The sequence below is a fragment of the Lithobates pipiens genome, unplaced genomic scaffold (assembly GCF_037356315.1).
Source record: "Lithobates pipiens isolate NorthernLeopardFrog02 unplaced genomic scaffold, aLitPip1_a1.2 Scaffold_19, whole genome shotgun sequence".
NCBI classification, from domain to species: Eukaryota; Metazoa; Chordata; class Amphibia; order Anura; family Ranidae; genus Lithobates; species Lithobates pipiens.
In genome coordinates this window covers 79,454,840-79,482,221 of record NW_027507764.1, presented here as the reverse complement: position 1 = coordinate 79,482,221, position 27,382 = coordinate 79,454,840, and the positions used below count along the sequence as shown (strand labels likewise).

The 27,382-nt window shown below is 44.9% G+C and overlaps 1 pseudogene; it reads right to left on the bottom strand.

Annotated features, from left to right (window-relative positions):
• The window catches only part of LOC143998017 (uncharacterized), a 208,032-nt pseudogene that overhangs the window by 87,737 nt on the left and 92,913 nt on the right, over window positions 1-27,382 (bottom strand).

The following is a 27,382-nucleotide window of genomic DNA, read 5'->3' as shown; positions in this document are numbered from 1 at the left end:
AGGCTTCGATTTAGACGTCCCTGGGGTTCAGGTCAATTTAATATTCTTTTTGGTGGCCATTCCTCTTGTTTAGGGTGATGAATGTTGTAGAAAATAAGCCAAAAGTGAGTCCTTAGGGGAGAGCAATACATTGGTAATGCAGCAATGCATCTTATTTCTTCAAAGGCAAGCCATGTCTCCCAGCATTGAGCTTAAAGCAAACCTGTACCAAGGAAAATGATGTCAACCTGTTCCCACTGGCTATACACATGTATGCATCCGGAGCTAAAAGTGCACTAACTGCACACTCCCAGCACAGTGACCAAGCTGTCAGGGACAGTTCCTGATCATTGTTTACAATTAGGAGCTCCTGATTGTGTGACTACAGTGACAGCCAATCACAGTGGTCATGTTGTCAGGAATCCTCTTAAAGGGCCACTGGGCAGTTAAAGGATTATTAAAAAATTAAAAAAACAGATCACAATCTCTCTTTGTCTGTGTCAATGTAAAACAACAAAGCACAGATCTTTGTTCCAATATATTCCAACAATAGTATACAGTATTTTGTTATATTGTTTGTAATGTTACAACTTTCTAAATGAAGAGATATAAAAACCAAAGATAAATAAATCTAATATCCAGCAGCCCTGGGCTATTAACAGTAAATAATTAGTCAATGCTCTAATCTTAACAATGCACTTTGTGACCTAGGCATAATGTTGGCAGGCTTCCTTGGTGCTGATCCCTATATAGGCAGCAGGCTATGCACAAGCTTCAGACAGGTGGGAGGGGCTTTGTTGACTTGTAGACAATGAACACTGCCAGGATCAGATATCACCCAATTGTTAGTATCTTTCAGACATGATCTGGAGCTACTTATGGTAGCAACAGCAGAAGAGGCTCCTAAGTGCACCCACGATGTGCAATGCTGCACTGAGCACGTAGTTATCAAGTTTCCTGGTGCTAACTTCATTGTTTTAATTTATTTGTATAGTTATCCTTTAGAGCTTTTCCACACCATAACGCATGCATCAGTACGCACATAATTAGCATGCACTGGCATGCCTTTTTAACGTTGTAGTGTACCCATGTGTTTTTTTTTAAAACACATCACATTGTTGTGAACTAAACTCAAAGGACATGTATGCTTTGCAGCCCAACAAAGCTAATGTAATTGAGCCCTAAAAGTGTAACTAAAGCCAAAACCTTTTAAAAAAAAAAAATTCAGATGAATGGGGAACAATGCTTTTTGCCTTTTCTTATGTTGAGATTTTGCTGGGCCAGCACAGCCCCAGCGCATGAAGAAGCCCTGGATATTTGTTGCAATAATATATATTTATCTAAAATGTGACCAACTGCAGTTCAAACATAAATATATTTAAAATTCAAATCTGAATTTAAAGGACAAGTTCATGTTTAGTAACATGTTACATCCGTATTTAGGGTATAACATGTTACTAGGCAGCACCCCCATCCTCACCCCCTGATCCCCTGCTGTGATAGCAGGGCGGGGGTTCTTCTTTGCTCCGCCTACGCAGCTACATCATACATTTACATGAATCTTTAAATGAAAAAAATGACAAGTCCCACCTATCACTGCTGCAGACAGACTTGCAGTTTTAATGACCTGTGCGCATGTTGATCAGCTCGCCCACAGTTACAGCGGTACAGGCAGAGAGCTCTATGCAGTGTGTGCAAGAGCCTGACAGTGCACCTGCGATCTGCTGATAGCTGCAAAAATATGTGCTTTTATCATTATTTACAAAAGGCGAACTTAGTCTTTAAAGCTCAGCTAAATGTTGTCATAGGAGCCATAATTGGAACATAATTAACATTCGTAAAAAAATCTGTTACTCATAACAGCCCCTTATGCCTATATTGGCTACTAAGCCAGGTATTGTGCCTAAAGTGCAATGTTCAGATGAGCTTTTTAGCCATGTGTTAAGCAGAGACAGTGGAATGTGCAATGGGCTAATAAAGATAACTGTAGACAGCTGTAGGCAGGCTTCCATGACAACAAGCACAAGTAGAACATTTACCATTTGACAAATGATATGCTTCAAGAGCAGGTATAAACATATATGAAGAAAACAGACCATAAATATCTAGTGCCGGCTCCTGAAGAACACGCGCTATGTGTTTTTAAAATTTAAGGTTACACCTGACCTGCAGTTTGGTTTGGGTACAATTGTCTAACTTTGGACCTCAGCATCAGTCTGACTTGACTGTGGGATGTTCAGCCTGGCCACAGGGGGCACTGTCTCTTCTGGCAGGCATGGAACTATGGTCTGGTTGGGTGCTTAAGTTACTCTCTCTCGGAGCACGCCCAGTGGGAGTGGCGCTCTTGCTGTGCTTTTTGGGAGAGGGTATATAAGATGCGGATGTCACGTGGTTCGGGGTTCTGGTCCAGAAGGATGTACTGACTTTATGGTCCTGGTCCTCCTGACCAGCCCCCAGGAAGGCTATGGCCTGGGGTGCGTATATACCCGATTATGTTGTCTCGGGGCTGGCTAGCCCGAGGCAAGGAAATGAAAGGAGGATTCTGAGGTGTTTGGGTGCCGTCTCCGGTTTGGGGGAGACCCAGTAATTTCATGCTATCCAGGGGAGGACTATTCATGTATGGGTTGGTTTCTTAGCAAGAGCCTGGAGGAGCTGAAGTACTCAAGAGAATACGGTCTCGTGGATATCGCCAAGCTGACTGAAAGATCCAGGTATCACATGAGTGTTCTACAAGTTAAATTTTCCTAAGTGTTCCACAACAACGTCTGTGGCAGAGACTTATCCTTGTATGTTCTACAACAACGTCTGTGGCAGAGACTTGTTCCTGAGTAAGCACCTTGTTGGCTGCTACGCCTTGTGAGAGAGGGACTATCCAACTTGAGAGAACATCCAGTTGTAAATGGCTATTCTCAAAGTAAGCAAGTTCTTCAATATTGACTTTGACACTAAGAGTACCTGAACTTCCTTTCCAACCCTCTGATCCCGTTTTAAGAGACTGTTCATTGTCTAAGTTTTGCAAATAAAATCCCTTTAAGTGGATCTGTCGTCAGTCTCTCAAGTTACTGGGACATCTACCACGGGACACCCCTAGACGTGAAGTGAGGAAAAAGAAGGTAACGGTAAGCCCAATCTAACCAGCAGCTCCTTCGGGGGTTAGTGCTACAAATATTATTCACAAAGCTGGTTAATTTACCATACTGCCTTATATTATGATTTCTGACTGAAAGGCAGGGCAAGGAATGGACCTGATTCTAGAGTCACCTGTTGATGCAATAATGTTGCTGAGTAGGATTTTTTTTTTTTAAACAGAAGACTGAGTAGGATTTTTTTATGAATTTTGGATAAGTGAACATAGATATTTTACACCTAGAAGGGCTTATTGCACGGGTATTTTTAGCTGGGTTAAACATTTTTGGGGAGACATATTTTCCTTTTTTATGGAGAAGAGAGGGTGATGGGTTAACCATGAGTGTTTGTCTATGAAGGTCTATCAGGTGAGTTGCAAAGCCATCAGAAGCTGGTCTTAGAGAGTTGGGGTAATAGTTGTCAAAGCACCTCTCTTCCTTGGTGAAACATGCTCATTCCTGAACATGCCATGTTCTTCTATGAGATTCTTAGGCCATCTTTACCTTTAAAACCATTTTTACAATTTCAGCAATTAAAAAATTACAGCAGGTCATGCTTTGTAAATATTACTATTGTTTTAATGTAAATCTGTAACAAACCTGGGCAGCTTAGACTGAGTATATGATGCAATATTGCAGAAGTAGAGGTTCATTTGAAGGCTGATTTAACATCATTTGCATTGTGTCAAAGCTCACGGCAATGCACATTACATGCATTGAGGAATTACAGTGCCATACATTTTGAACAGTGCCCCAATGCACTAAGGCAACACAAATGTGCTGCACTGTCCCATAGATGCCATGTGGTTCTTTGCAGCCAAAATTTTGTGACATGTCCAAATGTTGGGTGATTTTGATGCTTCAGTAGCTTGTTGATTTGGATGGTCTGCCATAATGCAATGCACACTGAGGTATCACATAACGCACATTAGCGCATGTGCATTAACACACCTCCAAAATGTGAATGGGCCCTTGGTATAAACTGTCAAAACAATTAGTAAATCAGATATAGACAACATAAGATCTATGTAATTCTCATCTTTTCTGTAAAAGCCAAGCTTGTTCCACACACATCCCAAGACTTTATAGTTTCCATTAACAAGCCAATAAGAAGGTATGGGGGGCATAAGGGGCAGGTCCAAGCTTAGCTTTTCAGGACAACTCAACATTCAAATATCATTTGCCTACCTTTAGCTCTGGATCTCCAGATCATAGTAACTGTGACACATAGAAACATATTTATAAAGCAGTGAAAATGTGACTGTTAACATATAAATTCTGAATAATAATAGTAAAAATAATGTGCCATTCAGCAAGCTTTCAGTGCAGGCGAATCACTTACTGTCCATTAAAATACATTTACAAGAAGATACACATATGCAGTGTATAGTTTTACCTAAATGTATCCAACATCTTTTGCATTCTTTTTTATCATATACTCAGACTAAACATGTGAACAGAGGACCAGGTGGCAGCCCTGCAAATCTGGGATACAGATGCTTGATGCTGAAAATAACAAAATACACCAACAACCCTGGTGGAAAAAGCTCTGATGGAGAAGGGAGGAACACTTTCTTTAAGGACACATAACAAAGAGTGAGTCTTGTGAACAGAGCCTGTGGCTCCTAAGAAGACGCTGAGAGTCATGACCACATCCAAGTACTGTAGGACAAATTCCATGACATGTTTTAAAGCAGGACAAAGGGAACAATGTCCTCAAGAAAGAACTGCAAACTCAGAAACATGCCTAACAGACCTAATGTCAACCATGAAGACAACTTTACATGTGAGATCTTCCAAAGGAAAGTCTCTAATCAGCTCAAAAAGGCGTCTCTGAAGTATATAGAGCACAGCTGAGATCCTAAGGGAACACAGGAAGTCAAATTGGGAGATTTAAATGAGAAACTCCCTTAAGAAAAGTCTTGATTAAGGGTTGCAAGGCAAGAGGTTTCTGGCAGAATAAGGATAAAGCAAAAACCTGTCTCTTAAGGGAGCTTAATGCCAGGTCAAGATCGGACTGAAGAAAGAACAAAATATGAGTGATAGAGTATTCCCTTTGACTCCGGTTCCTGTCCTCGAACTAGACAAAGTAAGCCTTCCATGTGTGATGATAAATCTTGCAGAAAATGTTTTTTTTTGCTCTGAGTAAGCCAGAATTGACATAGTCAGAAATACCCTTATCCTTCAGGACTTGAGTTTCGGGAGCCATGCTTTGGCCAGTAAGTCTGGTCTGTTTGAAAGAGGCCAAGGCTTGTCCACCAGAAGACTGGGTATGTCTGTGTACCATGTCCTTCTGGACCAATTCGGTGCAATGAGCATCACCAGAACCCTCTCCTCCTCTATCATGCACAACAGTCAAGGGATTATCTTCATTGGAAGGAAGGAAAAAAACAGTCTAAATTGAGTCTAAAGAATAACCAGAGCTTCCACTACAAAAACCAGATGATACCTGATCCTGGGAGCAAATCTGTACAACTTTTGCTGACTTTAGGATAAGATATTCCCATATGAGTTTCCATATCTTTGACAGAGATTTTAAAGATCTGGAGGGGTAGAAACCATTCTCTTGGGTCTTTGGTGGCTTAGAAAATGTGTCTACCAATTGCCCACGCACTCTAGGGATGCGGACAGCGAAGAGAGCTGGAATATGAGTTTCTGCCCAGAGAATCGGACTTGTTTCTCTTACTGCAGCTTGACATCTGATGCCCCTGATGGTTTATGTAGGCTATTGCTGCGGCATTGTCAGACCCTGCAGAAGGGGAGTTCAGTGTTCTAGAGACTATTTGATGGCTTTTAGTTTCAGTATATTAATTGTAAATTTTGATTCCAATGGGAACCAGGTCCCCTGGACAGTTAGGAAGTTGCAAACTCTTCCCCAGCCTGTAAAGCTGGCATTTATTTTCACCACCTTTTATGGTATGTAAAGATGTTGAATTGAACAGGTCTGGTATGAAATTGTACAAAGGAAACTTCCTCCAAGGAGGCCACCAGGAGGCCACCTCTAAGCCCAAACACCTCATGCAGAACCAAATTGAGGGGTATCTTTTAGATTTGAAGGTCACATGTGGGACCTTAGGGAGGCAACTTTCTCTTGAGGAAGAAAAATTCTGGCTTAGGCTGTGTTCATTATTAGTCCCAAGTACAGTGTGATGCCTCGAGGGGAGACTTTGGAAAATTGATTATTCAGCTGAACATTTTAAGAAATTGGATCGTCCTTCTGAAAGTTGGCAAAGTTGTGGCTGAGGAACCTTTTAGGAAGAGGTCACCTAGGTAACCTGTGAGATGAATGCCCTGGGTCTGCAGAAAAGCAAGAGGAAGGACAAGCACTTTTGTGAACACTCCGGATGCAGAAGAGAGCATGTATGTTAGTGCTACAGATCGGAAGTGTTGGTCTCTCAAAACAAAACATAGAAAGCACGGATGTGAGGGGAAGGTGGTGATGTATAGCTAAAGCATCTTGAATCCCTACTGATGCCAGAAATTCCCCTTGTCTCAGAGAAGTAATGACAGAGCTTGTTGGTTCCATCTAAAGTTTTGGTTTACAAGGAAATCTGTTTAGATCATTTAAGTCCAGTATTGGGTGGATGCCCCTCCATTTGGTTTTGGGACTGTGAATATGTTAGAATAACAATACATATAACTAGAAAACATTTTAAAAAGCCAGGAAAGCTTTAATATACAAGCTACATCTGTGATGACAGTGTGCCTGCATTATGCTGTGCTACACATCCCAGGCTGCAGCTTCTTTTACACCAGGGTCAAAGTCCTCCAAGCAAATAACCAGTGTGTTCACCTCTCGACAATCTACTACTGACTGAGCTAATGGAGGAGAATGCTTGGCAACAGCTCAAAACACAAACGCTGCAGTTTTCTTAGAGAAGCTCTGTCGGAAGAGTAATGGGCCAAAGTTATTACATACAACAGTTTAAAGGATAGTATTTTATATATTATAGCAAGTTCTCTGTGACATTCCAGAATATCTCTTATCAACATATTAAAAAGTTTTTCTTTTACACCAAACAAGTCCAGCCTTGATAGTGAAAAAAAGAAGGATGCCAATTCAGGCAGATTCAGGTTTGCACACCTGGAGTAAAAGTATCTGGAACCTGGAATGATGCTTTAGGGCCCATGTAGAAAGATGGGCATGGTCAGTTACTCTTTCAGCCCGAGAAGCATTTGCACCTAAAGAAATATTTGGTTGACTCTTATGATACAACTCCATACAAAGAGACCTTTGTATTTAAAGAGTAACTCCTTTTTTGTTAAGAAAAAAAAAGCATTCCGCACTGGGTGATGTATGTACATTGCAAGGATTTTAACAAACTTTGTTGCAGATTCCTACCTTTTGTTATTCTGAAGAAATCCCTGTATGTTTTTCTGTGTTCATGTGGTAAAGTGAATCTAATGGGAATAGCTTCCTCAAACAGCTGCACCTGCAGGGCTCTAATGAGGAAAACTGCTGGGCCTGCATCCCTTTAGATGTGATTTCCTATTGGGAGTACCTCACCAAAAATGACATATTTGTGGCAAGGGAATGCCGGAAATATGACTTGCATCTTAGTGCAGACTTCTGGGAAAATCAGTGAGCCAATCACACAAGCAGGAAATTATATTTCTAGGGGGCGGTCTGTACACATTTTTGTAAACAACACCTCCAGGTAGCCATATTGCATTGCATTTTATAGAAAATTACAGAGCTGCAGATTGAAAAAGAAAGGTAATTTTTAATAACATTCATTTACAATATAACTTGAGTCGCAATTGTATACACTATATTATTTACCTTTATTTGCTATTTTTTCCCCAACAAAAGTGGATTAGCCTTTAAGTCATAATGTGCTAGTATGCATCGCAGATGACAGACTTACCTGAAAATTAAGCCCTCCAGCAGCTCACTGTCAGCTCTGAATGCGCTTCCATCTTCACCTGGGCTTCTTTCCGGGTTCAAAGATTTCGGCTATCTGATTGGCTGAGCCAGTGATGATGTCAGCGCCTAGAGGCGATTCAGTTCGCATTGTGCGCTATACAAATATTTCATTCATTCATTCATGTCACTCCCATGCACGCGTTTACGGCACTGCTCAGAAGGAACGGCACTGGTATGCCGTTCCTTCAAAGAGCATGCGCCAGTCACATCACCAGCTGCATCTAAAGCAAATTTCTTCTAAATAGTGCAGATTTAGGAGATATTTACAGTACCTGTAGGTAAGCCTTATTATAGGCTTACTGTACCTACAGTATAGGTAAAAATCATACATGGGAATGGGAAATCATACAATGGCCACCACCCAAGATGACCATACGTCCCTTATAACGGCACTTGAACTCGCATCTACGGCTCACCTCTCCCGGTTGCGGCAACACCAGCTCCGAATAGAAGACAGTGAAAACCGGAGCCGCAGGAATAACATCCGGCTGCAGGGTGTCCCGGAGGCAACCTCGGGTAATGACCTCAAACCCACTGTTGTTGCTATCCTAAATCAGGTCCTGGAGAGGGAAGTTACGTCCCCTATCAAATTGGATAGAGTGCATAGGGTTGGGGGTGTGGGGGGAGACGGCAGGGATCGCCCTCGTGATGTCCTCTGCCGGGTACACTACTATACCCTGAAGGAAGAGATCTTGCGCAAAGCCTGGCGCCTGGGCCCACTGGACTTTCACGGATCCTCCATACACCTGTACCCAGATCTTTCCCGCAACACGCTGTACATGCGGCGGGTGGTCCGCCCACTACTGGAATTGATTCACCAAGCAGGTGCAACGTACACGTGGGGTCACCCCTTTAGCATCAAAGTGACCCGGGAGGATAACCAAAAATTTGTCCTATCAGATCCGGACCAGCTTCCTGCCTTCTTCCTCTTTCTGGACCGAGACCCTATCACCGTCCCAAATTGGCTGGATCCTCCAGATGATCGTCAAAGACTACCGGGTCCTCCCCTGCAACGCCGGAGACACTCACATCCTAGATTTGTTCCCCCTGGTCCCAGAATACGGAGAGCCACATCACCAGAAGACTAATCTGCACTCTCTCTCCTCACTAGGAGGTTACGGGTCTTGTCCTTGATACAGGCCAGGATCGGCACAATCCGTGCCTACTACATGATATTTCACGAAGTGTTACGTTTTCACGGACACTCTAGGATTCTTCTAGAGCCGCCTTACCCCAGGGGCTCTTTCTGACCTACCTCTCTTACATCTCTCCCCCCTCCTTTCTTCCTCCCCGTGTGTCTTTGGACATCTCTCCCTTTGCTCCACTACCCTTCCTATTGTTGTCTTAATTTTTTTTTTTGTTGTTGTTTTGTTGTCACTCTATCATGGCCCACACGGCGACGTCTCAACCCAGGCTACAGTTTTGCTCATACAATGCGAATGGCCTTAATATTGCCGCTAAAAGAGGACAAATCCTCTACCAGATGCACAAACGCCTAGTTAATGTGCTTCTGCTACAGGAGACACATTTTCACTCTGCCTCCACTCCTTCCTGTTCCAGCAGATACTTTAACAGATGGTTCCATAGTATTAACCCGACTCAGAAAACCAAGGGAGTGTCTATTGCTTTTCATAAGACGCTCCCTATAGAAGTGCTTGATCATTTGTCTGACCCCCAGGGAAGGTATGTTTTCGTGAAATTCATGTTATGGGGCACCAAATTTACGGTAGCTAATATTTACCTCTCAAATGTCAACCCAGTATCATCTGTGTTGCAGTACTTGAAGATTCTGTCAGGATTCCTGGAGGGTAAGCTTGTCTTGGGAGGGGATTTTAACACACCTCTAGAACCTCTCTTGGATTCCTCCACCTCGCGATCATGTCTCTCGTTCCCCAAACTGAGGGCACTGAAACGCGCATTCTACGATCTGCGTCTTGTTGACGTTTGGAGGGTACTACACCCCACATCCCGTAACTATACCCACTTCTCTCACGTACATCACACTTATAGTCGCAAAGACTACCCAATGTGTGACCACAGCTGCCTAGATTGGTCCCCTGAATGCACCATAGACCCTATGGTTTGGTCTGACCACTCTCCCATTCATATGACATTTTCAATCCCCTCCACTCCAATTAGGGAGTGGACATGGCGGTTGAATGATTCGTTACTTACAAACTCGGAGTGTGTGGCGCAGGTTACAAATACGATATCTAACTATTTTGCTGACCACGCCTCTGATACGACGTCGCTGCCCTTTCAATGGGAGGCATTAAAAGCAGTCCTACGTGGAACCTTCATCCAACTGGGTACACGCCTAAAGAGGGAACGCTCAGCCGCCATCACAGCTGCAATCCAAACTCTTAGGAACCTAGAAACTGAACATAAACGATCCCCGACAGTGACCACGCTGGCGGACGTTTCTAGGGCGAGATCTCAACTCAGGGAACTATATGAGACCTCCGCACGCACATATTCGGATAAGATTGCTTTCCACCAATATAAGTTTCAGGATAAATGTGGTAGGTCAATGGCTTGATCCCTGCATCCCAAGGCATCTTCCGCTTTTGTGCCCCATATTAGGGGGGCGCAGGGGGAATTGATCTCTTCACCCTCTAAGATGGCTGAGGAATTCAGGAACTTCTATCAGTCTCTGTACAATATCCCTCTGTCTCGACAAGTGGGTTCCCCTTCTATCGAGTTGGCAGACAAACTATCCTATGTCTCGGAAACCGCGCTCCCCAATTGGACGGAGACACCGTTGCTGACCAAGAAACCCCTATCACTGAGGACGAAGTTGCCAAAGTCATAGCGGGAACGCCCAGTGGAAAGAGCCCAGGCCCCGACGGCTTCACTCCTAGGTTTTACAAACTTTTCGCCACCCTTCTTACACCCTTTCTCACTAGGATGTTCAACTCCTTGACGGAGGGATCTAAGTTCCTTCCACAAACACTTGAGGCCCACATCTGCCTCATACCAAAACCAGACAAAGACGCCACTCTCTGTGCAAACTATAGGCCAATATCCTTGATTGGTGTCGATTTGAAAGTCTTTGCCAAAATCCTAGCCAATAGATTGCAACCATTGTTGCCCAGGATAATACACTTAGACCAGGTTGGCTTCGTGAGCGGCCGGGAGGCTAGGGACAATACTCTAAAGACCCTCCTTCTGACTAATTATGCCCGGTCCCATGATATTCCACTATGCCTCTTAACAGTCGATGCGGAGAAGGCATTCGACCGGGTAGACTGGCAGTTCCTCAGATTATCCCTGCAACAAATAGGCTTGGGAACTAATATGGTAGCAAGAATAATGTCCCTATACTCCTCTCCGTATGCTAGGATTAGACTGAATGGTTCATTATCTCCAGCTTTTTCAATCTCCAACGGGACACGTCAGGGGTGCCCATTGTCCCCCCTCCTCTATGTTCTAACTATGGAACACTTGGCCGTTGCTATACGCAACAATCCCTCTATCCAAGGCATAACAGTTGGGCCCACTCAAACTAAACTTGCCCTATTCGCTGATGATCTGATCCTGTACGTGACTCACCCACGCACATCCCTACCCTCAGTATTGAGGGAATTCCAAAAATTCGGAGCGGTTAGCAATTTCAAAGTTAATTATAGTAAATCAGAAATCCTTTATATATCCATGCCTAAGTCGGATATACGAAGACTCTCGACTGCTTTCTCCTTCAAAACTGGTTCCTCTTCCATTAAGTATCTCGGAATCCAAATACCGGCGGACGCGTCCCAGCTCTTTGCTCTGAATTTTGCCCCCCTACTTCTTAGGGCCCAGGCAGATCTAACTACATATACGTCAAAACGGCTCTCTTGGCTGGGTAGAGTGCATGCCTTGAAAATGGACGTTCTTCCTCGTTTCCTGTATCTGTTTCAAACCGTTCCTATCCACATACCCAATTCGTACTTCAAGAAACTACGCCAGCTGTTCTCTAAATTTATTTGGAATGCTGCCCGCCCCAGAATACGGTATGAAACGCTATCTTGTCCAAGGGATCGGGGGGGGAGCCGAAGCCCCGGACGCCTCCCTGTATCATAAAGCAGCAGTGCTCACGCGCATACTAGATTGGTTCCATCACTCTTCCACCAAGCTTTGGGTTCAATTAGAAAGTTATATGAACCCAATAGACCTCTCCGCCCTCCCATGGACCTTGCCCACGGTCCGGGGGGGTCGGGCCCTCTCAACGACCTTACTCGTCACACAATCCAGATTTGGGACCGTATGCTGACCAAAAGGGGCTTATCAAAATATATGGGGCCTATGACTCCCTTCTTTGGGACCCCGGCCTTTCCTCCAGCTATGGGTGTATCAAAATTTGGACCATGGCAAAGAGAAGACCATAGGAGACTTGCCCAAGTTCTTCGGGCAGATCCCACTTTAAGGACAGATACCCCTACCAATCTGACCTCCCGACATCCCATGCAGTGGATGCAGAGACAACAAACCACCTCCTACATCCGGACTTTCCCCTCTATTCCAGATATCCTTGCTGAACCGACAGGGTTTGAGGAACTGCTCTTGCAGGCAGAACCCCCAATGCATGTGGTGTCTCAACTTTACTCCCTCTTGCTCAATATCTCCTCCCCTGACCTCCCTCCGTTTAGGGCGGCCTGGGAGACAGAACTACAACACCCTATCTCTCCTATTGACTGGCAGAAATGCTTTATCCTGATGCACAAAATATCCCTCGCCACTAAGACCCAGGAAAAGGGATTTAAACTGGTAACGAGATGGTACAGATGCCCATCGACGATAAACCATTTCAACCCGGGAGTACCAGATACCTGCTGGCGGTGTCTTAGCTCCCGGGGAACCATGCTACACATATGGTGGGAATGCCCTCCGGTACAAAAGTATTGGCAACAGATATTCAAACTTTACTGTAAGCTGATGGCGACCTCTATACACCCCTCACCTGAGGTGGTTCTCTTATCTATACTCCCTGGTACATTCAAATCCATCAAAAAAGATATTTTACGACACTTCCTGGCGGCGGCCAGGGTAGTGATCCCCCGTCACTGGAGATCGACGATCATGCCTTCCCTTGGGGACTGGGCTATGGAGGTGGACCGCATAAGTGACCTGGAACGTCTGTTGGCAGAGGAATGTGGTAAAAATGAACAGTTTACTCTCACCTGGACATCATGGTCCATGTTCCGATATTCCTCTGAGTTTATCTCCTGGGCTGAACATGGCCTGGACGGCATCGCCCTGGGTCCATGATGGAGTGATTCTCGTCCCCTATCTCTATGCCCCCTCTTATATGTCCCTGATTCTTTTTCTTTTTTTTATATATTTCCATACACCCCTAGGAATACATCTAGCTAATGTACCATGGCTCCAACTTATCTAGTGTTCCTGAACTGGTGTAAGAACCCTACGTAATATCTTTCCCACAGATTTTTATATAATTTCGTCTGGAGTTCTGCGCAGGGGTCAGCTTTGATCCCCCCTGGCAGTACTGAAGACGAAAGGTTCTTTGGCTTATACGCTGTATTCATTTTACTCTATCTGTATGTATGTGTCTATATGTATATGTATGTGTATATGTATATATATATATATATATATATATATATATATATATATTATCTTTTTTTTTTTTTTTCTCTTTCTCTTCTCCCTCTCCCCTTCTCCCCCAAACATGGATTGATATCATTAACGGTTTCCTGGTAGGCTTTATTTACATGCTTTCAATCCATTTATATGTACCATAGACATGTTTTTGTACAGGCACATACGAAGCATACTGTTGGTGTATCTTGTTACTGCTTGTGTTGTTTACCATCTCTTTCTCAACCTTTTTTTCTGAATAAAATAAGATTGAATTAAAATACACAAATTAAAGCAGCTCAATATTTATCATTAAATCCTTAAATGTACTTTTAATCAAGCAATGTAAATACTTGAATTTGACCTGGTATCAGTCTCTTGCAATCCTCTGCACAGAGCTTAGACTGGGAGAAAGAGAAGCAGCACAAGGAGTTGTTCCGCACTGCTCATGTTCTAACAGGAAACATGCTGATAGGAGGAGAGAGATGAGTGACAGGAGCTTACCAGTCTGCTGCTTCTCCTTTTACTGTCCAGTAACAGACTGGGAGAGGAACAAGACCTGTGAACCTGGATTCACACTGTAGCGTACACAGACGTTGCATGTGATTCGCACCTGCACTGTGGTGCCAATCACATGCAATATCTGTGCAAAGAGAGTTTAGCCATACAGTTCTATGGCTGAACTCGCATTGGATTCACACAAAAAAAAGGTGCAGGGAATTCTGCTTCCTGTCCGATAAAAGTGATCGTCCCTGATGTTAACCCCTTCCCAGCCAGTGTCATTAGTACAGTGACAGTACATATTATTAGCATTTATTCCTGTATTAGTGTCACTGGTCCCCAAAATATGTCAAGTGTCAGTTAGTGTCCAATTTGTCCACCGCAATATTGGAGTCCCGCTATAAGTTACCGATCACTAGTAAAAAAAAAAAAAATTATAAAAAAATTCCATAAATATATTCTATAGTTTGTAGACACTATAACTTTTGTGCAAACCAATCAATATACATTTAATGGGAGCAGAGCAGAATACATATTGGCATAAACTGATGAAGAAATTCAATTTTTTACATTTTTTTATTGGATATGTTTTATAGCAAAAAGTCAAAAATATTTTTTTTTCCAAATTGTTGGTCGTTTTTTGTTTATAGCGCAAAAAATAAAAAACACAGAGGTGATCAAATACCACCAAAAGAAAGAGGAAAAAAAGGACCGCATTTTTATTTGGGTACAGTGTGTCATTCCAGCTGTGATTATACACAGCGGGAGCCCAGCAGCCTGTACGGCAGACTTGATGTCCACTGGCACCCAGCGATTGTACAAGGCACAGGCAGAACAGCAATCTGCCTGTGTAAACAAAGCAGATTGTTGTTCTGTCAGAAGGAAAGGCACTGATTCTGTGTTTCTGCTAAGCATGAACACAGATCTTTGCTTTCCCCTAGTCAAAGTACCTCCTCCACAGTGAGTAAGCACAATCTAGGCACACATTTAACCCTTTGATCACCCCTGCTGTTAACCCCTTCCCTGCCAGTGTCATTAGTACAGTAACAGTGCCATTTTTTTTAGCACGGATCACTGTATTAGTGTCACTGGTCCCCAAAAAGTGTCAAAAGTGTCAGTTAGGTGTCCTCCACAATATCACGGCCCCGCTATAAGTCGCTGATCACCACCATTACTAGTAAAAATATTTTTTTCTATTTCTCAAAATTGTCAGTCTTTTTTTGTTTATAGCGCAAAAAAACAAACAAAACAAAACAAAACACAGAGGTGATCAAATACCACCAAAAGAAAGCTCTGTTTGTGGGGGAAAAAAAAGGACATTTAGGGTACAGTGTCTCATGACCACGCAATTGTCAGTTAAAGCGGGAGTCCGCCGGGAGTCCGCATTTTTTTTTTTTTTTTAAAAGCCAGCAGCTACAAATACTGCAGCTGCTGACTTTTAAAATAGTGACACTTACCTGTCCAGCGTGCCCGCGATGTCAGCACCCGAAGCCGATCTCTAGATCGTCTCTCGGGTGCTGCCGCCGCCATCTTGGGTATGGGAATCAGGAAATGGAGCCTTTCGGCTTCATTTCCTGGTTCCCTACTGCACATGCGCGAGTCGCGCTGCGCAATAAGGATGGTCCCCGCTGCCTCTGGGATCTGTGTGTTTCCCAGCAGGCAGCGGGGCACTTGCGGAAAGGGGCGGGCACTTGCGGAAAGGGGCGTAATCTACGCCCCTTTCCGCAGAGAGCTATCCCGGAAGTGGGTGCAGATACCTGTACTGGGGAGGGTTCCGATAAGCGGAAGGTCCACTTTAGGGTGGACCTCCGCTTTAAAGAAACGCAGTGCTATATTGCAAAGAATTTCCTGGTCATGAAGGGGGGGGGTAAATCTTCCGGAGGTAAATCTGTTTATTTATGTATTTGGCTGTTTGCCTGGAGTACAACTTAAATGGTCAGGACATGGCTATGGTGTCTGGTAGAGTGTCTGGATTAGAAATTGACAAAAAATTTAATTTTATTTGGCAGGAAGGAAAGTTCCCACATGTGTAATTCTGCTGATTATTTAGCTGTTTCTGTACACTTGTCCTTTAAGACAATCACGACATGCAGCCTAATTATCTAGTGCTTCCTCAACTCTTTAATACAGCTTTTATCATTTTATTAGTACAATAGTTGCACATAGTATGTACACATGCTGTCCTTGCTAAGAACTCTATTTGTCTAGTGATCTTTAGTCCTTAGAGAACATTTTGTGATTTTTTTTTCCTGCTGCTTTCTCTGCTTCTACCAAATGATTATACAAGTTCATGTTTCATCTGAATTGCTTCTTTGTCTCAGCATCCAAAACACTCGGAGCAAGGAATAAAACAAGGCTGATCTTGTTACAATGCAGATATGTTAACTGTCTGAGTGTGCATATTCAATATTTTCAGCTTTCAATGTTAATTACCGAGCCAGCATTCCTGACAGCATTGCCCCTCTGTTTGGTTAAATTATCTGCCATTCTAGACATCACGTGCAATAGAAGCAGCTTCAATCACTGGACAGCTGTAAAGAACTGATATAAACCTTCCTTCATGGTTTAAAAATAATCTCTCAGTACTTTTTTTGATTTCTCTTTCTGTTGAGCCACTGATGGTGAAACGCATAGGGCGGAGCTAAGGAAACCTTAAAGTGGAACTACACTGCATCTGAGCCCCACAAACCAAAAACAATATTTAATCCCTTCTTCTTAACATTCAAACCAAACTCCCCCATCCATCCATGTCTCTATGCTTTATTTTGTTGAGAAATCACTTTGGAAAACAAGCCCCTAGCATTTTTGGCTGTGGCCACCTTGAGTAAGGGCAAATGATTAATGTAGCATTTACTTCCTAGAATCCATCTGCCCTTAGCTCAAGCATGCAGGAGAGTGCGCTTAGCTGAGAAAATCCCTCCTCCTCTCCTCCCCTCCTAAAGACTCCTTGGATGTATGACATCATTTACAAAAACAAAAGAAAACAAAAAGGTACACGCTCTGAGGAAGGGAGTGCGCCCCCAAAACGCGTTAGCTGATACCCCGTGATGTGAATACGGCACAACTGTGTCCACACTGTCCAGCATTGTGTGATTATATGCCCATTATTAATTGCTACCGTGTGAGTATCCATTTTATTGATCCTATTATTAGATACATTTTTCTTTTGTGCTACTTATTTGTAGTACTTATCGGATTACCCCGTCTGAAGAAGGCAGCATCGCTTAGTTATTTGGCATCACTGCTGTCCTTGTTATTCCTACACCACAGAAGACCTCATAGTGCTGGAAGTGACTGGTTGTTTTTGTATGACATCATTTTCCTAGGCAAAAAAACAGGAAGTAACTGACGAAAATGTAAAAAAAAAAAAAAAGTTTAAAACAAGTAAATATGATATAACTTCTCATCTATTTACTAATTCTAGCAGTTTGAGGATTAAAAAAAATCAATGGTGATTGGAAGAGTGAACTTCCACTTTAAAGTCATACACCATCTGCCTGTGTGCTGGTGACAGCGCTTTTATACATGTGTGAATTTTATTATCAAATAAATGTATTTACACTATAGAGTGTTCCTCTCCTCTATATGTGATTTTTTATTTTATTTTTTTGCCTGTTGGTAGGCAGAGCATTTACCTTGCATGCCTGAATATTTCTTTCTTCATTATGGTCTCATTGACACTGGGGTCTTTACTAAAGGGTCTGGCATCCATGTAATGATAGCCATGAAACACATTTAGACTTCTTTTGTTTGTACGTAAGATCCAACCATTGCTAAGTTACCCACTTGTGGCTTTGGATGGAGGTCACGTTGTTGTGTTTTATCTCCTCAGAGGTGTATATAAAATTCCCAAGTGCTACATTTACCGACTTTATATATCAGTCTATTAAAAGCTGCTAATTATTCTTATCCCTTTAGACTTGACTTTGATAATAAAAAAATAAAATTGACCCCATAAAATTGATTATTTTTATTTTACTAAGCAAAGGGCAACTTTAAGTTTTAAGTAGAGTATGGACAATTTCTGCTGTCCATATCCCGTTGAAGTGATATCCAGATTCTTCCTGTCCCACAGACATTTCTCTCACTCTTCTCTTATATCGGTGTCACTAGAACAGTTGTCCCCATTAGAAGTTTTACCCTCATCTCTGGGAACAACTGTTAGCCCTTGTACACACGGTTGGAGATTCCGACGGAATGTGTCCTATCGGACCATTTTGTCGGATATTCCGACTGTGTGTGGTATGCATCGGACTGTTTCCGTCGGAATATCCGACGGACCAAGTTTTCCAACTTGCCGGTAAAATTTTCCGACAAAATGCTCCTATCGGACATACTCTGATCATGTGTAGCCTACTCCGATGGACAAAGTGCCACGCATGCTCAGATCAAATTTCTAGACCAAAGCTATTGGCTACTAGCCTGAACGTAGTCCCGTCTAACGAAATAACGTCATCACGTTATGTACAGTCGGATTTTCCGACAACTTAGTCCGACCGTGTGTATGCAACATCACTTCCGGACCTCTTCCGGAATTAATCCGTTGGAATTACTCCAACGGATTTGGTAGTCGGAATCTCCGATCGTGTGTACAAGGGCTAAGATTTAGTCCCAATCACTTTCTGCCTCAGTGACTATGGTCACCAGGACAAATACAGAAGCTGAAACTACCCAACGAGAGCACAGATAGCAATAAAACATGATAGAGGTTTTATTCTTTCCCTACTCTAAAACTAAGTACAGGACAGCACAGTGGCCAAGCAGGTAGCACTTCCACCTAGCAGCACTAAAGTCACCAGTTCAAATACCAAAACCTGATTGGAGTTTTTCATGTTCTCCCTGTGCCTGCATGGGTTTCCTCCAGTCACTCTGGCTTTCTTCCACATGCCAATGACATGCTGGTAAGTTATTGGATTTTGACTTAATTGGCCTTAGTATGTATATGTATGAATGTGAGTTAGGGACTAGGGATGGCCGAACGGTTTGCCCGGTGGTCGTTTCGTGGCGAATTTCGGCTGTTCACGGTCCGCCCGATCGGCGGACTATTGCCGCTGTTCGCCCCGCGGACTTCCGTGTTTACTGTGTAAAAGAACTTTGACCTATGATGACACATCCATCATGGCGTACAGGACAGCCAATTGAGACATTACAGCACATGGACACTTGGACATTACCCCTAACTTATAAAAAGACCCGATCCGGCGGCCATTTTACATTCTTTCGTATGTCACTATAGGGAGAGGTTGCTGTGTGGAGCAGGGAGAGACTGCAGTGACCCAAATCGCTAACTATTAGGTCCACAAAAGTTATTTTAAGGACTGGTATGGTATAGGTGTTAGCTGTAGTTTAGGATATAGGTTTGAGGCACTGCTGTGCTAGTGATTGTTGCAGTAGCCTGTCTTTTGTCAGTGTAGAGAGAGGGACAGGACGCTGTGTGCAGAGGGACAGTCAGTTTAATCATTAACTGTTACTATTAGGTCCACAAAAGTCCTTTTCAGGACTGGTATGGTAAAGTAGTACAGGATATAGTTTTGAGTGCTATTCAAGTTATTGTTCCAGCAGCCTGTGTTTTGTCAGTTTAAATAGGGACAGGCAGGAAGCTGTGTGTGGCAGTGAGGGACAGTCAGTTTAATCAGTAGCTGTTACTATTAGGTCCACAAAGGTTCTTTTCAGGACTGCTATGGTAATAGGCTTGTACACGTATAATATTCTTTCTTCCAAATATAGAAAGAATATTATACTTGACTGCTGCCCTTCTGCTGCAGTAGTCCTTTATGAGTATAGGGACCGATGTACAATCTGCTAATCACAACCTACTAGTTCCACAAAGGTCCTTATAAGGACTGGTAAGGTATAGCGTACTACAGTACATAGGGTTGAGTGAGGTACAGTCTGCTATTCCTTAAGGACTGGTATAGGTCCACAATATATAGGGTTGAGGTGCACTACTGCTGACTGCTGCCCTATACTGCAGCAGTCCTTTATCAGTATAGGGACTGAGGTACAGTCTGCTAATCATTCACAACCTACTAGTTCCACAAAGGTCCTTATAAGGACTGGTAAGGTATAGTGTACTACAGTACATAGGGTTGAGTGAGGTACAGTCTGTTATTCCTTAAGGACTGGTATAGGTCCACAATATATAGGGTTGAGGTACACTACTGCTGACTGCTGCCCTATACTGCAGCAGTCCTTTATCAGTATAGGGAATGAGAGTTTTGTCACAGGGTCATTTAAAAAATGACAGGCAGAGGAAGAGGCAGGCCCTTCCGCAGGGGTGGTAGGGTTAGGGCAGGAGCAACAGGCTTGAGCCAAAGTGGGAAGTTGCAGAAGGTGCGTTCAATTACTTTAAAGGACGCACCAGACTTGGTGGCTCACTCAGCCTTACTCTTCTGCACCCTCCTCATCCTCTCGATCTGCACCCTCTTCTTCACTCTCTGCTATGTGCACCCCCAAAGACACTACCACCAACAACACCATCACCACCACATACCTTCCGCTTGAGTCACAGGAATTATTTTCCGATCCATATCAAGACATTTCTGATGCACAGCCACTCTTGGCATTGGATCAGGAAGAGGAGGTAGCAACAACCGCCACTCAGCAGTCTGACGACAGTACCCAGATCAGACCGAGGAGGAGGTTGGTCCCTGGTGTTGCTGCCTACTCCGAGATCTCTACTTATAGCGGTGGGGAAGGTGACGACAATGATGATGTGTCTAGTGATGTCACGTGGGTGCCCACAAGAGAGGAAGAGGAGGGGAGTTCAGAGGGAGATATGGACCAGCAGATAGGGAGGAGAAGCAGGAATAACTTACATTGCACAGGAGGCACAAAGCAGACTGCTAATGTATCAGGAACGAGTCATCGACCATGTACGGTCACATCTGGCGCTCCCAGGACGCCGGCACATGGCTCCGCAGTGTGGGCATTTTTTAACGTGTCTGCTGCTGACAATAGTGTTGCCATCTGCAATATTTGCAGTCAACGCATTAGTCGCGGTAAGCCCTACACTCACCTAGGGACGACCGCCTTAAGAAGGCACATGAGCAGCCATCACCGAGCCGAGTGGGAGCAACGGAACACACAAAGCCACACTCCAGGCTCTCACCGTCCAGCCTCGTCTTCTACTTCTCCTCTCTCCTCACAATTGTCCTCCACTCCACCTTCCATCACGCCAAGCTCACGTTTTTCTGCAAAAAGGCAGGCTTCCGTGGGCCTAATGTTCGAGCGTAAAAAATGATGATGCCGGATAACCCTCTTGCCCAACGGTTGACGGCTGGCTTGTCAGAACTGATAGCCCGCCAACTACTGCCATATAAACTGGTGGACTCGGAGGCCTTTCAAAAATTTGTGGCCATTGGAACACCACAATGGAAGGTCCCAGGAAAGAAGTATTTCTCAGAGAAGGGCATCCCAGAGCTATATGGCCATGTTCAGCAGCAAGTGAATGTTTCTCTGGCACACAGTGTCGGTGCCAAGATACATCTGACCACAGACACGTGGTCTAGCAAACACGGGCAGGGAAGGTATATCACTTTTACTGCCCACTGGGTGAACCTTCTGACGGTCGTCAAGCATGTAACCCGTGGCACCCGTGTAGATTTGGTTTTACCGCCACGGATTGCATGCAGGCCTGGCTCTTCTTCTCCTCCTCCTCCTCCTCCTCCTCCATCCTCCTCCCTCTCCTCCTCGGCTGACTCCTCCTTTTCCGCTGCTAGCATCTCTTCCGCTGCGCCGCCCAAGCTCCCCAGAACCTATTCGACATGCCAGGTGAGACGTTGCCATGCCGTGCTGCGTCTGTTGGGCCTGGAAGCCAAGAGCCACACTGGCCCAGCACACCTTTCAGCTTTGCGTTCACAGGCAGATCAGTGGCTAACACCGCTCAATTTGACAGTTGGTAAAGTGGTGTGTGACAACGGTGCCAATCTGCTTAGCGCATTGAAACAGGGCAAAATTACGCACGTGCCATGCATGGCACACGTCTTAAACTTGGTCGTGCAGCGATTCCTTGTCAAATACCCTGGGGTCCAGGATATCTTGCGGCAGGCAAGGAAAATCTCGGCCTATTTCAGAAGATCTTACATGGCCATGGCTCGCCTTACTGACATTCAGCGGCGACACAATCTGCCGGTCAGACGTCTTATTTGCGATTGCCCGACGTGATGGAACTCAACCTTCTATATGCTTGATAGGCTGCTCCAGCAGAAACGTGCAGTTAATGTCTACCTGTATGAACTCTGCGGCAGAACAGGTTCTGGGGAGCTGGTTTTTTTTTCACCCGCCAGTGGCTGCTCATGCGCGACGCATGCAGACTTCTGCGCCCATTTGAGGAGATCACCAAACTGGTCAGTCGCAGCCATGGCGCCATCAGTGACATGGTACCTTATGCCTTCTTTATGGAGCGTGCATTGCGTCGTGTCATTGATCAAGCTGTGGAGGAGCAGGAGCGGGAAGATGAGGAAGTCACAATGCTGGATGAATTCCCAGGGGGGGCTACTCTATCTGAGACAAGTGAACAACAGGAGTCTGAAGAGGAGTCAGAGGAGGATGGTGCCGGGGCGGATGAGGAGGAGCAAGAAGAGCATGCTTTAAATCTTTCTGGGATCCCTGTTGTTGTGCGTGGATGGGGAGAGGAGAATGAAGAGGACGACATTATCCTGGATGATGAGCAGGAGCCAGGCCACCACACCGCTTCCAGTTTAGTGCAAATGGGGGCCTTCATGCTCCAGTATAAAAAGCATAAGGGTCAAGGACCAGTACTGGGTGGCAACGTACTTAGACCCCCGGTACAAAATGATGGAAATGTTACCGCCGTCACAGAGGGCTGTCAGAATGGAGCACTTCCAGGCTTTGCTTCGAGAAATGCTGCATTCTGCTTTTGCGTGCGCTGGCAGAGGAGCAATTCCCACTCCCAGAGAAGGAGTTGCGGGTACCAATCCAACAGCGCCTGCAAGAAGAGGCCGGTTTTAAGATGTGTTGGGGACTTCTGATATGAGGTCATTCTTTCAGCCGCCCCATCGACAGGTGTCATATGGATCCAGCATCAGGGAACGCCTAGACCGTCAGGTGTCCGACTACATTGGGTTAACGGCCGATGTGGACGCTCTGAGGAGTGATGAACCCCTGGACTACTGGGTGGGCAGGCTTGTCCTCTGGCCAGAGCTTGCCCAATTTGCAATCGAACTGTTGGCTTGCCCCTCGTCCAGTGTCCTGTCCGAAAGGACGTTCAGCGCAGCAGGGGGGATCGTAACCGATAAGCGTACTCGCCTAGCTCGCGACAGTGTTAACTACCTCACATTTCTAAAAATGAATGAGGCATGGATCTCGGAGGAATTCAACACATGTGACCAGTAGACCATGTATATGTCTATAAACGATTTTTTTAATCGAGCACACAGACTTCTTTCTTCATTTGGCTCACTTCCTTGTCCAAAAAAAGCACACCGTACTATATGCCCGTACCCTCCTGTTTGAAGAGGTTGAGCGGTGTCATATTTCTACTGGGGCTGCTTATTATGAGGGGCTCCCACCATCCCTGTGCTGTGCTGACTTCTTCCTGGGGCTGCTTATTATGAGGGGCTCCCACCATCCCTGTGCTGTGCTGACTTCCTCCTGGGGCTGCTTACAGTACAGGTGTCAGTGCTCTCTATCATGGTGCTGATGTCAGTGCTGTATATCACGGTGCTGGTATCAGTGCTTTATGTCACGCTGCTGATGTCAGTGCTCTCTATCACGGTGCTGGTGTCAGATCACTCTATCATGGTGCAGGTGTCATTGCTGTATGTCACGCTGCTGATGTCAGTGCTCTCTATCACGGTGCTGGTGTCAGATCACTCTATCATGGTGCAGGTGTCATTGCTGTATGTCACGCTGCTGATGTCAGTGCTCTCTATCACGGTGCTGGTGTCAGATCACTCTATCACGGTGCTGGTGTCATTGCTGTATGTCACACTGCTGGTGATCATCTCCTGCACCCTGTTCTTTGCCTACCCTGACCTTCCCTCTCCTCCATTGCCTTCATGCGCTCCACAGTCCTCAATTGTCACAACAATTTCACATATAAAAAAAGAATGCTTGTAGTTGTCGATCCCAGATTCACCTCATACATGTGTTATGTCATTGGCCATGTGGTGGGACTATGTTTGCGCAGCTAGTAATTATTTTGTGGCTGCAAATTTGACCTGTAGGTTTGCAAAGTTCGCCTCCCGTTGAAGTCAATGGGGCCCGCATTCGCGAAACGTCCCGTCGGAAGTTCGTCCATCACTATTAGGGACCTTAGTTTGTTAGCTCCTTGAGGGCAGGGACTGATGTTAATATATGATACAGGGTCAGATCCAGAGTCTAATCACGGGAGGGGCACTGTCAGAAAATAAGTTGTTGCTTACGGAACTGAATTTAATGTATAATACAGAGGTCAGTAAGATTTACGGTAGTATACAGAGGTCAGCGGTATGTAGGGCAGTGTACAGAGGTCAGTAGTGGGTAGAGCAGTGTACAAAGGTCAGTAATATGTAGAGCAGTGTACAGAGGCCAGTAATATGTAGGGCAGTGTACAGGGGTCAGTAGTAGATAGAGTGGTTTACAGAGGTCATTGGGATGTAGGACAGTGTATAGAGGTCATTAGAATGTAGGACAGTGTACAGGGATCAGAAGAGCAACGGATCATGTGTCACCGGGAGGGGGGTCAGAACAGCTCACGCTGGGGGGGGGGGGGGGGGGGTTGGGAGGGAATACACTGGGGGGGGATAGGGGGACATAAACCAGGGGACAGTCATAATCCTTTAATGAGTTCAATTTCTCACTGGTCTACATGAAAAGAAGATGGAATCTCATTTGTCAGCTAACAGCACCTCTATGCTAAGCTGCAGTAACTCAGCAGACTCAGCATAGAGGTGCCTGTAAACTAATCCACAATGTACTGCTAGCAAAGCTCACCTCCAGGAACATTCACTTGGCTCCCTCTGCTCAGCTGCTCACACCTCCCTCTTCCAGATGAGCATGATCTCGGGGGAAAAGGCACATCCCCATCCCACCCACTCAAGCAGCAGCCTGCAGGAGAGAGGCTGAAAGACTGCTGGGGGAGGTACAGGGGGCGGAAAGTGTAGGCCCGAGGTTTCTGAGCAGTAACTCATGCTTAGATTGACTGCGAGTTTTCCCGACCGAGGCTCTGGTTACCCAAGGCGTGCTCAGCCTCGGAGTCTGTAATATTTTCTCGGGGAGAGCAATTGCCCCGTTACCCCCCTGGATCTGCTCCTGATATGATATAGCTGTGCAAATTGACAGAGCTATATATGTAATATAACAGTTTATTACTTATACCTTGCATACAGCTGATTAGCAAGGTCTGAGAAGAGAAATCAGCACCCTATAGTTAAGGAGTTACTCATTATGAGAGACTATCCTTCTATTGGAACCAAATGTCTCTGTCCCTCTTTAATTCTCAGTTGTCCCACTTTTTTGGTTTCCTAGACCAGTGATCTTCAAACTGTGGTATGGGGGCTGGATGCGGCCCTTTGCTTGCTTTTATCTGGCTCTTGGGGCATGATTCCCCTTACATAGTTTCTGCCATTGACACCAATGATGGGGCACTATTCCTCCCATTGACACCAATGATGGACCACTATTCCTCCCATTGACACCAATTATGGGCCACTATTCCTCCCATTGACACCAATGATTGGCCACTATTACTCTCTCTAATACCAATCATGGAGCATTGTTTACTCCCACTGACACAAGGACATAAGGACATTTTCGTCTCCCATTGACCATAGTGCGGCCCCCCTAAAGTTTGAAGGACAGCAAACTGATCCTTTGTTTATAAAGTTTGGAGACCCTTGTATAACCTCTATAACATTACTATTTAAAAGAGAAGTCCAGCATGAGCTTTTTAGCCTGGGCTTCTCCTCTGGGTCACTTGAGTGCAATTTGTTTTGCACTCCTGTGACCCATTTCAGGGGAGAGCGGTCTGAAGTTCCCTCTCCGCTGACGTCACTGACATCAGTCAAGGCAGTGCATCATTCCGACTTCTGAAGTCAGTATTCGCCAGCTGCCTTGACTGATGGCAGTCGCTGAGACGGCCGCTCCCCGCTCCTCCACAGCTCAGCGCTCCAATGAGCATGGAGGAGCAGAGAGGAGAGACGCTGACTGACAGTGTTGTGGAAATTTTCTGAAGATGTATTTTAATATGTATTGTCATAGTGTCTCCCAGTGTTAGTTCTCTCGCAACCCGCTCTAAAGAGCTGACGGGGCAGACTGATGCTGGTTGAGATCCGTTAGGTAGCGGAAAACTTCCTGAGGTTGGAGAGAGGTGTTTGCAGAGTGAGCATATGTCTGCCAGCGAAAGGGCCCCTGTGGGAGGCACAGATGTTTGTCCGGGGGGGATGTGTTCACTCTGCGAAGACATTATCAGTTTAGCGGATGTGCGCTCGTGTCACCCCTGTATGCCTGATCAACATGTTTGGGGTGTCATGGTGTATACCTGCAGATAGTCTCCCATCAGCAGGAACGGTAGTCATTGGTTGTTGTATAAACTCATATGCCTTGTACAAAAGGTCGGACATTCCGACCATAAAATAGTTTTTTTCTGACGGATTTTGTCCTAAACTGGTGTTGCATACACACGGTCAGACAAAGTTGTCAGAAAATCCGATCATTCGGAACGTGATGACGTTCATTCGTTCCCGACGGGACTACGTTGAGGCTACTAGCTAATAGCTTTGGGCTCGTAATCTGATTTGAGCATCCGTGGCGCTTTGTCCAATCAGAATTCTCTACAAATGATCGGAAAAAGTCCAATTGGATTTTTTTGTTGGAAAATTTGAGATCCTGCTCTCAAATTTTTTTTCCGTCGGAAAAAGTCAGATAAAGCCCACACACGATCAAATTTTGCGACAATAAAATCTGATTGGACCTTTTCCGTCGGAATTTCCGACCGTGTGTACAGTGCATTATCCTTGTTTGGTCATATCCTTGTTTGGTCATATCCTGTGAGGTCATATCTTGTGGAGGAAGCGATTGGCTGTTGGGAGCAGGGCTTCCTGTTTGTGATTGCTTTTGTCGTCCTTGAATAAAAGAGCCCGTAGACCGCTCAGCAGGAAGTCATGCCGAGATGAGGACGTAAGCATGGTCAGGTCTGTTTACTGGGGAAATAGAGTGATAGCTAAGATGTATTATACCATTAGACCAAATGGGTGCTTATTAGTGCAAAAGAGTATGGTGGTGTGTCCACAACAGTTTTTGGTGAGCCAGGTAGGAGTGAACAGAACCT